The sequence below is a fragment of the Myripristis murdjan genome, chromosome 23 (genome assembly GCF_902150065.1).
Source record: "Myripristis murdjan chromosome 23, fMyrMur1.1, whole genome shotgun sequence".
In the NCBI taxonomy this organism is placed as follows: domain Eukaryota; kingdom Metazoa; phylum Chordata; class Actinopteri; order Holocentriformes; family Holocentridae; genus Myripristis; species Myripristis murdjan.
This window is the reverse complement of record NC_044002.1, coordinates 25,297,400-25,306,886: the sequence shown is the minus strand read 5'-3', so window position 1 is coordinate 25,306,886 and position 9,487 is coordinate 25,297,400. Positions and strand designations below refer to the sequence as shown.

Genomic DNA, 9,487 nt, shown 5'->3' with positions numbered 1-9,487 from the left:
GCAACTCAGTTGAATTCTTAGATCAGCTATTAAAAGGCCCTCCAGATGTGTTTTACACCTTTGAAAGAGATTTTATTATTATCATTGCTGATATTTTTTGTCAGACAGCAGAGTCATGTGTGCACCTCACGGGTATTATTTGGGCGATGCTGCGTCCAGACTCTGCCTCACAATCTCCCCATGGAAAGGTCATGTACTTCTTCATATGAACAGCAGAGGGCAGCATCACAGCACTAAAAGGTTTCCTAATGACTCAAATAATTGTGACATCCTATCTGAACCCACTTTTATCTTCCTTTGAATCTTTCTTCCGTATAATAATGTGCACACTGCTGTCAATCAATGTCTGACATCACACACACACACACACACACACACACACACACACACACATCTGCCCAGCTTCAGTGTTTGAGTGGCAAAAAGCAGATTAAGGTAAGTTCATATTTTTCAAATCCCATCATCGCTGTTCAGAGGTACACTCAGTGGCCACTTTATCAGCTCCACCTGTATAATCTAATCTAACCCAATCCAACTGTTGTGCCATAAAGTTTCATTTCCTGCTGCCTATAATGCTCAGATTTTCTTGTTGTCACAGTAACAGAGGTGTTCATTCACTTCTATGTTTGGCATTGAGCTCACAGTTAGTGCTGCTGTTGGACTGGACTGCAGTTTATTGACAGTTGTTTCCACTATTCTGTCCCCCCTCATTGTATAATAAGTAGGGGGGTCAAAAAATCAGAAACACCTCTCAGTATAATGTAATCCAGTACAAGACATCTTCAAACTAAAACCTCAGTAATAAACACAGAATTAAAGTGTCTACATTCTGCACAATGTCAACACAAACAGAACATTATAAACTTTGTTAAAAGGCAGAGTTTATGGCAGAGTTGCTGAGCTGAACTGCATCAGACTGGACAGCTGGAGCTGAGGAAGAGACACTGAGTATTTCTATGATGTCATGGCACACTGCCATACCTTAGCTTTTGCTGAAACCTAAACTGAATATTAAAAACAAAATAAAAATAAAAACTAATGATAAACACAAAACTACTACATTAACTCTGGCCTTAATATTGCTACTGTGATTGTGACTTCAGTTATTTATTTATTAATTTATTTAGGCTTTCCCCTTTAATCGCAAAGCCTGCGCTGCCGTGTCTGTCCACTGGAGGTCGCTGTGCTCCCACAGTGGGCGCTGCAGCGGCATGCAGACGCAGCGCTGCGCGGCGGCTCCACTCCGTGTATTTCCCCTGATCCTCCGCTCTCACTGATTCATTCATCCCGGGTTGAGCTGCCGGTCGGTCTCTGCTCGCCCCGGGGTCCAGAGGATCTGCTCAACCATCCGTCTCTGTGTGTATCCCTCCATCAGTCTGTCCATCCACATCCATCCATCTCTCCATCCGTGCGTCTGCCCGTCCGCCTGCGCGCTGCGTCCGCATCTGGCGCATTTGGGAAGGTCAAACGCGTCGTCTTCGATCGGCGGACCTGTCAACTTTCTCTCTTCGCATTTATCCTCCTCATCCTGCTCAGCGTTTGGCCACCGGGAGCTTGTCGCAGCATCCAGTCGGATCCGGTGAGTCTGCCTGCCCGCCAGCCTGTTTTCACATTAGGCGCATCGCTTTTGGAGATAGAGAGAGAGAGAAGGAGAGAGGGAAAGAGGGAGAGAGGGAGCGCCGCAATGCTCCGCAATGAAAAGCCGAAAGGAGAAAACCTCTGAAATGTCAGTCAGGAGGGAGAGGATCAGATGTAGAACCTCGGAAATCACTGGAAATCACTGAGACTGATATGACATTCCCACAGGGAGTTCCAGTGACTTTATAATGGCCTTGTATCACTTTGTGCTATTCGTTTATCTCCCATTACATTAGATTAGGCTTTCTCTTTCTGTGAGGAGAACAGTACTCTGTCCTTTATAAAAGTTGGTTATATCCACCAGGCATTTGGGGGCACAAAATGGAAACAGACTCAACACAAATAAAGCAGCGAATGCCAAAATGAATAAGCAGAAAAACAGAATTTTGTGAGTTTAAATCTTAATCTTGGTGAACATGCAGCTCTGTTCCACTTCAGCCTCTCCAGGACTCAATCTGCATTCAGGAGCTGCTCTCTGTGTTGCATAATAGCTCACATCTCAGTGGAGAAGGGGGTCAGCCAGCCAGCGGTTTCCAAACTGGGGTCCGGGGCCCTCACAGGGTTCCCAAGAGGGTTCCAAGAGGGACACCAGCAGAGGGGAGAGAAGAGGATTGGTTTGATTTCACTTGGCAAGACTGTAGTTCAGAAAAAAAAAAAAAAACAACAACTTTAATGTCCCAATGAGGGCAGTTTATTATGCTGTTTACAAAATAATCAAGTTATACAGCAGACAAAATATCTGAACATTCAGCAGTTGGGTCACATGGGAGGAGAGGAATCCTCTTTTCAATCAAACAAAATATAAACTCTACAGAAATATTAGTGTTTTAGTGCTGTTTTAACACTGAAACACAGGAACCTCTCCAGCTCTCCCATGTGTGTGTTTGTCATCGCCGTGCGGCTGAGCTTAAAACCCACAGAACTTTATTTTAAATTCCCGTGGAGATCCCGAGATCCCAAACATGTGCTGCTGAATTCCAGGGAAATGTGTCTAAATTGATTCACGAGACATGGAGATCTTTTCTGTCTGATGTGATTCTGCAGCCATAAAACAACGGCACCTTGGCTTTGAATATTTCACTCAGTGTCAGTGTGATGGAGCTGTAGTGAAGCTGCAGCCAGCAGGGAGTGGTCGTTTTTTTCTAACTTTGGAGCTACTTAGGAGAAATCGAAGGGAAAATCAGAGTACAAGAGGTTAAGTAAACAGAATGTGCATACAGTTTCACATGGGCTTATCAACAAAGTGCATGCTAATGGCTGGTAAACTGACTTTTCCTATCAGAGGTTTCACTGTTATCTTAAGAGCACAACATTACTGAAATCAGAAAATCAAGTAACACCACACATTCTGATTCTAATTAACATCATGAAAAGCTTTTATTTAAGTTGGGCTAACTTAATGTGACATTTCCTGTCAGTGTTAGTCAGCGTTTCCACTTGAGACATCAGTGGAAAACAGGCTCCATTCTCCTGAAATGATCACATTCACACACTCCTTAGACTAAAAAAATAAAGAAAGAAAGTCAAGGAAGTGACGCAGTTAAGTTCAAATTATATGCATTTTTTTTTCCTCTTATCTGGACTTGCACACGCCCAGAAAAGTTCCAACCAGATTAACAGGAAGACAGTTTTAAGACCTTAGATCAACACATTAATATTGTGTAGATAGATAGATAGATGGATAGATAGATATACTTTATTGATCCCAACCAGGGAAATTCTGGTGTTCCAGCAGCAACAGTAGAAACATATAATAAAGTTAAATAAAATAGAATAAAGGCTAAATATATACAATAAAGACTATAAAGACTAAAAACTAAAAATATACATGAATGAATATGAAATGAAATATACAGATGGAATTAAGTATATACATGATTGCATAGATAAGGAACTTAAATAAGGTTTCTATAGTTGTACTTGAAGTTGAATGTAAAGTTTGACCATCTCCAAATCTTCTGCGCTGGGGGATCATGGGATAATAAAAAACAGGAGTGTAACCTGTTGGGTCACGTGTTCTCAGATCTGGCTGGGCTCGGTCGGAGTAAGCAGGCCCTCGGAGGCAGAGCGCCAGTTTGCTGCCCAGAGTTTGATGACAGGCCTGCGGTTTTTGCGACTGTCTTTCTATAGCAGCGGTGGTGCAGGTTTGGAGCTCGCAGGGCTGTAATCTGGCCCAGACCGCAGCGACGCCCACAGCCCTGCCTGCTGCTGACTCAGGGCTAAACATGACACCAGAAAAAAAAAAAAAAAAAAAAAAAAAACAGCAAGCTGGCACACAGGAGGGAAGGAAAATAAAGCTGGAATGGGAATTCTCAGTTTATGTGGGGATGGCTGTTTGGATGGTGGCACCTCAAAAAAATAAAATAAAATAAAATAAATAAATAAATAACGCATCCGGTATTCATTGGTGCCAAGGTGAAATGACACACACACACACAAAATGAATCATGGTGAAACAGAATATTGAGCTGTAATATTCATCACACTGGTTTTAATTAGAGTCTTAGAATTCAGTTTTCTTGTACTTAATCGGTTTATTTTATGTATTTACAGGTAATTTTTGCTAAAAAATTTTTCCCACTGATTTTCAGTTTCTTCTTTTTTTTCTTGGTATTGAAGTTTTTTCAATAGCTCGTTTTTTTTTTTTCAGATGTTTTAAGACTAAAATAATTTTAATGAAGCATTTGTTGCGTGGGTTCGGTTTCTAACATTGTAAATTATGACGCTGCAATTTTAAAATTTACTACAAATGAATAGTTATCAGTAATACAGTTATCGGTGTCCTGGATTACTAATAATCTGTATCTGTATCAGCCTTGAAAAATCAATATCAGTCAGTGCCTTGTAGTTAGTACTTTTAGCATTGGGATTGTACTGCAGTTAGTACTGTAGTTACTGCTGTAGTCAGTACTTCTAGTCTCAGCACTGTATAGTAGTTAGTACTTTTTGTTTCGCATTTTTTGTCCTGTTACGTTACCATACTACTGTAGTTGGTACTTTCTGTCCTGTTACTGTAAAGTAGTACTATAGTTAGTACTTGTTATATTGTTTTGAGTCTGTACTGTAACAGTGTGTGTACTTTTTTTGTCCTGAGTTAGTTAGAATTTTCAGGCTCAGAACTGCATTGTAGTTATGTAGTTGTAGTTAACGCTTTGTGTAGTTAGTATTTTTAGTATACTGTAGTGTAGTTATCATGTTAAGTAGTGAGTACTTTGTGTTGTCAGTACTTCAGAAACATCAGAAAGCTCCAGATGGCTTTGATTTGTCGTCATGACGTCGGTTTGCTTCATCCCAAACGACAAATTAGAAGCCACTTAACTCTGTCGCTCTATCCAGCCTGCAGGTGACTTCATCATGCTGCCGTAGTGTGTATGCATGAGTGTGTGTGTATGTGTGTGTGTGTGTGTGTGTGTGTGTGTGTGTGTGTGTGTGTGTGTGTGTGTATGTTTGGCCATAAATGGCAAAAAGCCAGAGTGATGTTGGCGGCGGCAGTGAGACTCTGCTGTAGATTCCTCCTCCTCCCACTGGTGTTTCCCTGCTGTGCATGTGTGTGTGTGTGTGTGTGTGTGTGAGTGTGTGTGTGTGTGTGTGTGTGTGTGTGTGTGTCAGTTTGTGTGTGTGTGTGGGTGTGTGTGCGCACAAGGGATAGAGACAGTGAGAGAGTGAGAGTGAGGGCATGAAAGCATGAAATAAGGCAAGGAGAAAGCTGAATGAAAAGATATTCATTGGAATAAAAAAAACACAAAATTGTGTGTGTGTGTGTCTATGAGTGTGTTTGTGTGTGTGTGTGTGTGTGTGTGTGTGAGAGAGAGAGAGAGAGAGAGAGAGAGAGAGAGAGAGAGAGAGAGAGAGAGACAGCAGTCCAGACTCGGAAGGTTAAGAGAGAGAGACAGCAATAGAAAGAGCGAGAGACAAAGTTATACAAAAAGAGAGAGATGTGTAGAGAGACGAGGTAGACAGAAATACAGAGAGAGAGAGAGATGATAGAGAGACCTGGAGGTCGACAGAGAGAGAGAGAGAGAGAGAGAGAGAGAGAGACACGCAGACAGACAGCTCGTCACTTTAAACCTGCTGACAGCTTCTCTCTCGACCCCTGCTGGGTGAGCGAGAGGGAGAGAGGGAGAGAGAGGGGCGATCAACCTCCACTCGAGCCACACAGAGCCAAAGCACAACCACGCCATATATGGACGAGTGTGTGTGTGTGTGAGTGTGTGTGTGTTAGTACAAAGGGGTAAAGGTTAGCAGAACTCGTGTGTGTGTGTGTGTGTGTGTGTGTGTGAAGTCTAAGGTTCGTTTCTGGCGCACACACACATTTTTTTTTTTGTTGTTTTTAACCTTTATCCAGGCAGGGTTTGCTGGCCACGCGAGCTGATCTCACTTATATCCCATGATTCTTTGCTGCATCCTGTTTCAAGCAGGAGCGACTAAGGCCAAGTGCACACATTACACACTGCTCTGTTCACACTGCACAACTTCCTGTCCTGTGACCAGGTGTCTTGAAATGCTACATGACTGATCTCTCTCATGGTGTGCCCGTCTGCCCACATCATAACTTTTCAAATTTGAAAACGACTTAAATCTAAAAGACTTCCTAGGCTCCCAAGGTCCTAGGTTCCAAAGCTGCGATGTTCCCAAGGTCCTAGGTTCTCAAGGACCTAGGTTCCCAAGCTCGTAGGTTCCCATGGGCCTAGGTTCCCAAGCTCCTATGTTCCCAGGGTACTAAGTTCCAGGGTCCTAAGTTCCCAGGGTCGTAAGTTTCACCACACTGGCCATGGTCTCTAATTCTAAAAGTTTTGTTTAAAAAGAATTAGCATGAACACTTTGCCCATTCCTGAAATATTGTCCGATATTTCCTCTACCAAGACTGTGTTTGCCATTGTTGGCACAGCTAGCAGTATTGGGAGTCTTTCCTATGTTTCCAGAGTCCTATGTCCAAGGGTCCTGTGTTCCCAGGGTCCTGTATTGCCCAGTGTGCCAAATTCTCATGATCCTTAGTTCCCAAGCTCCTCAGATCCAAGGATCCAAAGTTCCCAAGATCCCATGTTCCCAGGGCCTTATATTCCTAGGGTTCTAAGTTCCCAGTGTCCTGTGTTCCAAGGATCATATGTTCCAAGGTCTGAAGTTCCTAAGGTCCTAGGTTCCCAAGGTTTTATGTTCCTTTGTTCTCCAGGACCTGTCCTCCCTAGGATCAAAAGTTCCCAAGGTCCTATGTTCTCAGGGTCCTAGGATCCCAGTATTCTAAGTTCTCAGGGCACTAAGTTCCCAATATATTGTGTTCGCAGGGTCCATGGTTATCAAGGTCCTAAGTTCTTAAGGTCCTATGGCCCAAGGGTCCTTAACTCCCAAAATCCTGTTTCCAGAGTTCCATATTCCCTGGGTCCCAAGTTCCCAAGGTCCTAAGTTCCAGGACCCTAAGTTCCCAGGATCCTGTGTTCCCACAATCCTATGTTCCCAGGGTCCTTAGCTTCCAAAACCTGGTGTTCCCAGGGTCCTTAGTTCCAAAGTCGTATGTTTCCAGCTTCCTATATTCCCAGGGTTCCAAGTTCTAGGGTCCTAAATTCCCAGGATCCTATGCTCCCAGAGTGCTATATTCCCAGGCTCTAGGGTCCTGTGTTCCCCAGCTCTATGTAGCACATAATGAGAACCTGAAAAAGATGTTCGGGGGCAAACTGTGTTTTTATTCACCTGAAAACAGTCCAACTGGAATAAGCTAGCTCCGTCATTTCACAATCTGAACAACAAATCAAATGTCACACAGACTACATTAAAATGTATATTATAACGTAATGTAATATCCTTCACATTGGAGGAGACAAAAAAAGTAAAGAAAAAAACAAAAATAATGACATTAAATGTAATAGAAAAAAACTTAACACGCATGGATTCACAGTTAAATCCTGTTACAACAAACTGCTCTTTCGGTTTGTTTTTGTGTTGTTGCCGTTGTTGTTGTAATCCGGCGACGCTTCTTTTTCCCAGGATTCCTGTGGTCTCGTCCGGCTGCAGATTTCAATTAGATTTTATTTGCTGTCTGCTTGTTTTTTTGGAGAGAGCTGGAACAGCAGCCAGCAGAGGAACGGAGTGTGTTTTTGGGGCAGATTTTTAGCATCAATTATCTGGTGAACAAACGGCACAGCTGGGGTGTTTTTCTTATTGAACAGATCCCTGCTCGCTTGTTTTGTCAGGACGCGCCTCTGTTTTCTCTCTGAGGATAATTCGACACTCTGCCTGCTTTGTTAGCTCCTCTGTCTTTCTTACTTTTTCTCTTTCTCTCTGTTTCTCTCCCACATCTCCCACATAGACGCTTCCTTTTGCACCGTGTCTTTCACCTTTGAATTTTCACCTTTTTCTAATTAAACCTCATCCTAAATCTAACCATAACAAAAAAAAAAAAAAAAAAAAAACTACATGCCCCGTGTGATCTGGACTTTCGGACTTTCCAGTTTAATCCAAACCAAAATTAACGGTGAGGTTGGTTTGTATCTAATGTGAAAACATTTTTTGGATGATTTGGACTTTAGGACCAGTTAAGTCCATCAGGCTGTCGTCAGAACAAGTAAAAGGAAAAATAAGCTGTGGCAGCACCTGAGGAGAGGAGACCAAGTTTTAATCGAAATATGGTCCAACGCTGTTACAAAAAGTCAACTGGAGAAACTATAAAAATGCCAAGACTTCCCAGGTGTTTTCAGACATGAAAGGCCAGGAGGGCGACAATACAAACTGTCATAGTTTGGTGTATTCCAGTTTAACACTGCAGACAATGCTACTCTTACAGTTTCAACACTTCCTGTCAGTCAAAAGCCCTCTAGCGTTTCACTGGACACACTCCATTCATTTCCTATGAAGCTTTTATTGTGAAACAGTTTCAGAAACATGTTAAAATGGTAAAATTCAGTGATTTCATTTTGTGATATTTAGTATGTTACTACAGTGACTGAACCAGGACAACAAACTGATGAATATTGTTGCGTAAAAGCGATGGAAATGTATATTTCATGTTTGTCCTTTAATTCAAATGGTGATTGACCCTGAATAAATATTAGGGAACTTCTACTTTAAAACCACAGCTGCTCTTAAATTGCAAGTTGACTGAAATAGTACCAAAAGGCTTTTGGTCAAACTCCATTAGTTGCTTGAATGTCCTAAAAATCCTTGAGCGAATTTAAGAAAAAGATCAGCAAACATCCAGTCATGTTGAAGGGTTTTACAGTATTGTTTTGTCCACTGGTGAGTAAAAGTTGAAGCTAGTGGGAATGTTTACTAAACAACTCTGGAAACCCTGAAAAAGACCAATAATTTACTTTTGATCCATTGCTGGTTGTGGATTGTCTGTATCTTAGCAGTTTCCCTCCTTCCTGAGAATAAAAAAAATATAAGAATAAAATTGGAGAGCATGTATCTGCTTCATGGTTTTTTAATCCGAAAACAACACAGCAGTTGTCCAGGAACTTCAAATTTCTCCCAAACTATCCACTGAAATTGGTTTCTGAATTGATGCTGTGAAGAAAAAAGGCCCTGCGTTTGCTGTGTTACGTTCAGTTTCACATCTTGACTGCCTGGTTTTATGAGTTTGGCTGAAAGTTTTGAGAGGCGACGAACAGCCGCCTGTGATTTACGTATTTTAGAATCCCATCGATCTCATGCAAATGTGGAGGACGCCGGCTACGTAGACAGTGAATGGGAAGCGGCGAAAATTCATTCATTAGCGTCACTTTATAACGTGTCGCAAAATTATTATTATTGTTGTTGTTGTTGTTGTTACTATTAAACTTCCTGTCATTTCCAGTGAAAAATTTCTAAAACGTGTTGAGACTGAAGTGACAAATAATTAAAATCAAAGTCATTTTCA

The 9,487-nt window shown here is 41.9% G+C and overlaps 1 protein-coding gene across 1 annotated transcript in view; it reads left to right on the top strand.

The window, feature by feature from the left end:
• Nucleotides 1–1,203: 1,203 nt before the first annotated feature.
• rerg (RAS-like, estrogen-regulated, growth inhibitor) overlaps nucleotides 1,204–9,487 on the top strand; it is a 50,722-nt gene continuing 42,438 nt past the window's right edge. The window contains exon 1 of the mRNA XM_030045656.1: nucleotides 1,204–1,579. The gene's annotated coding sequence lies outside the window, so the exon portion shown is untranslated. The remainder of the gene's footprint in view (nucleotides 1,580–9,487) is intronic.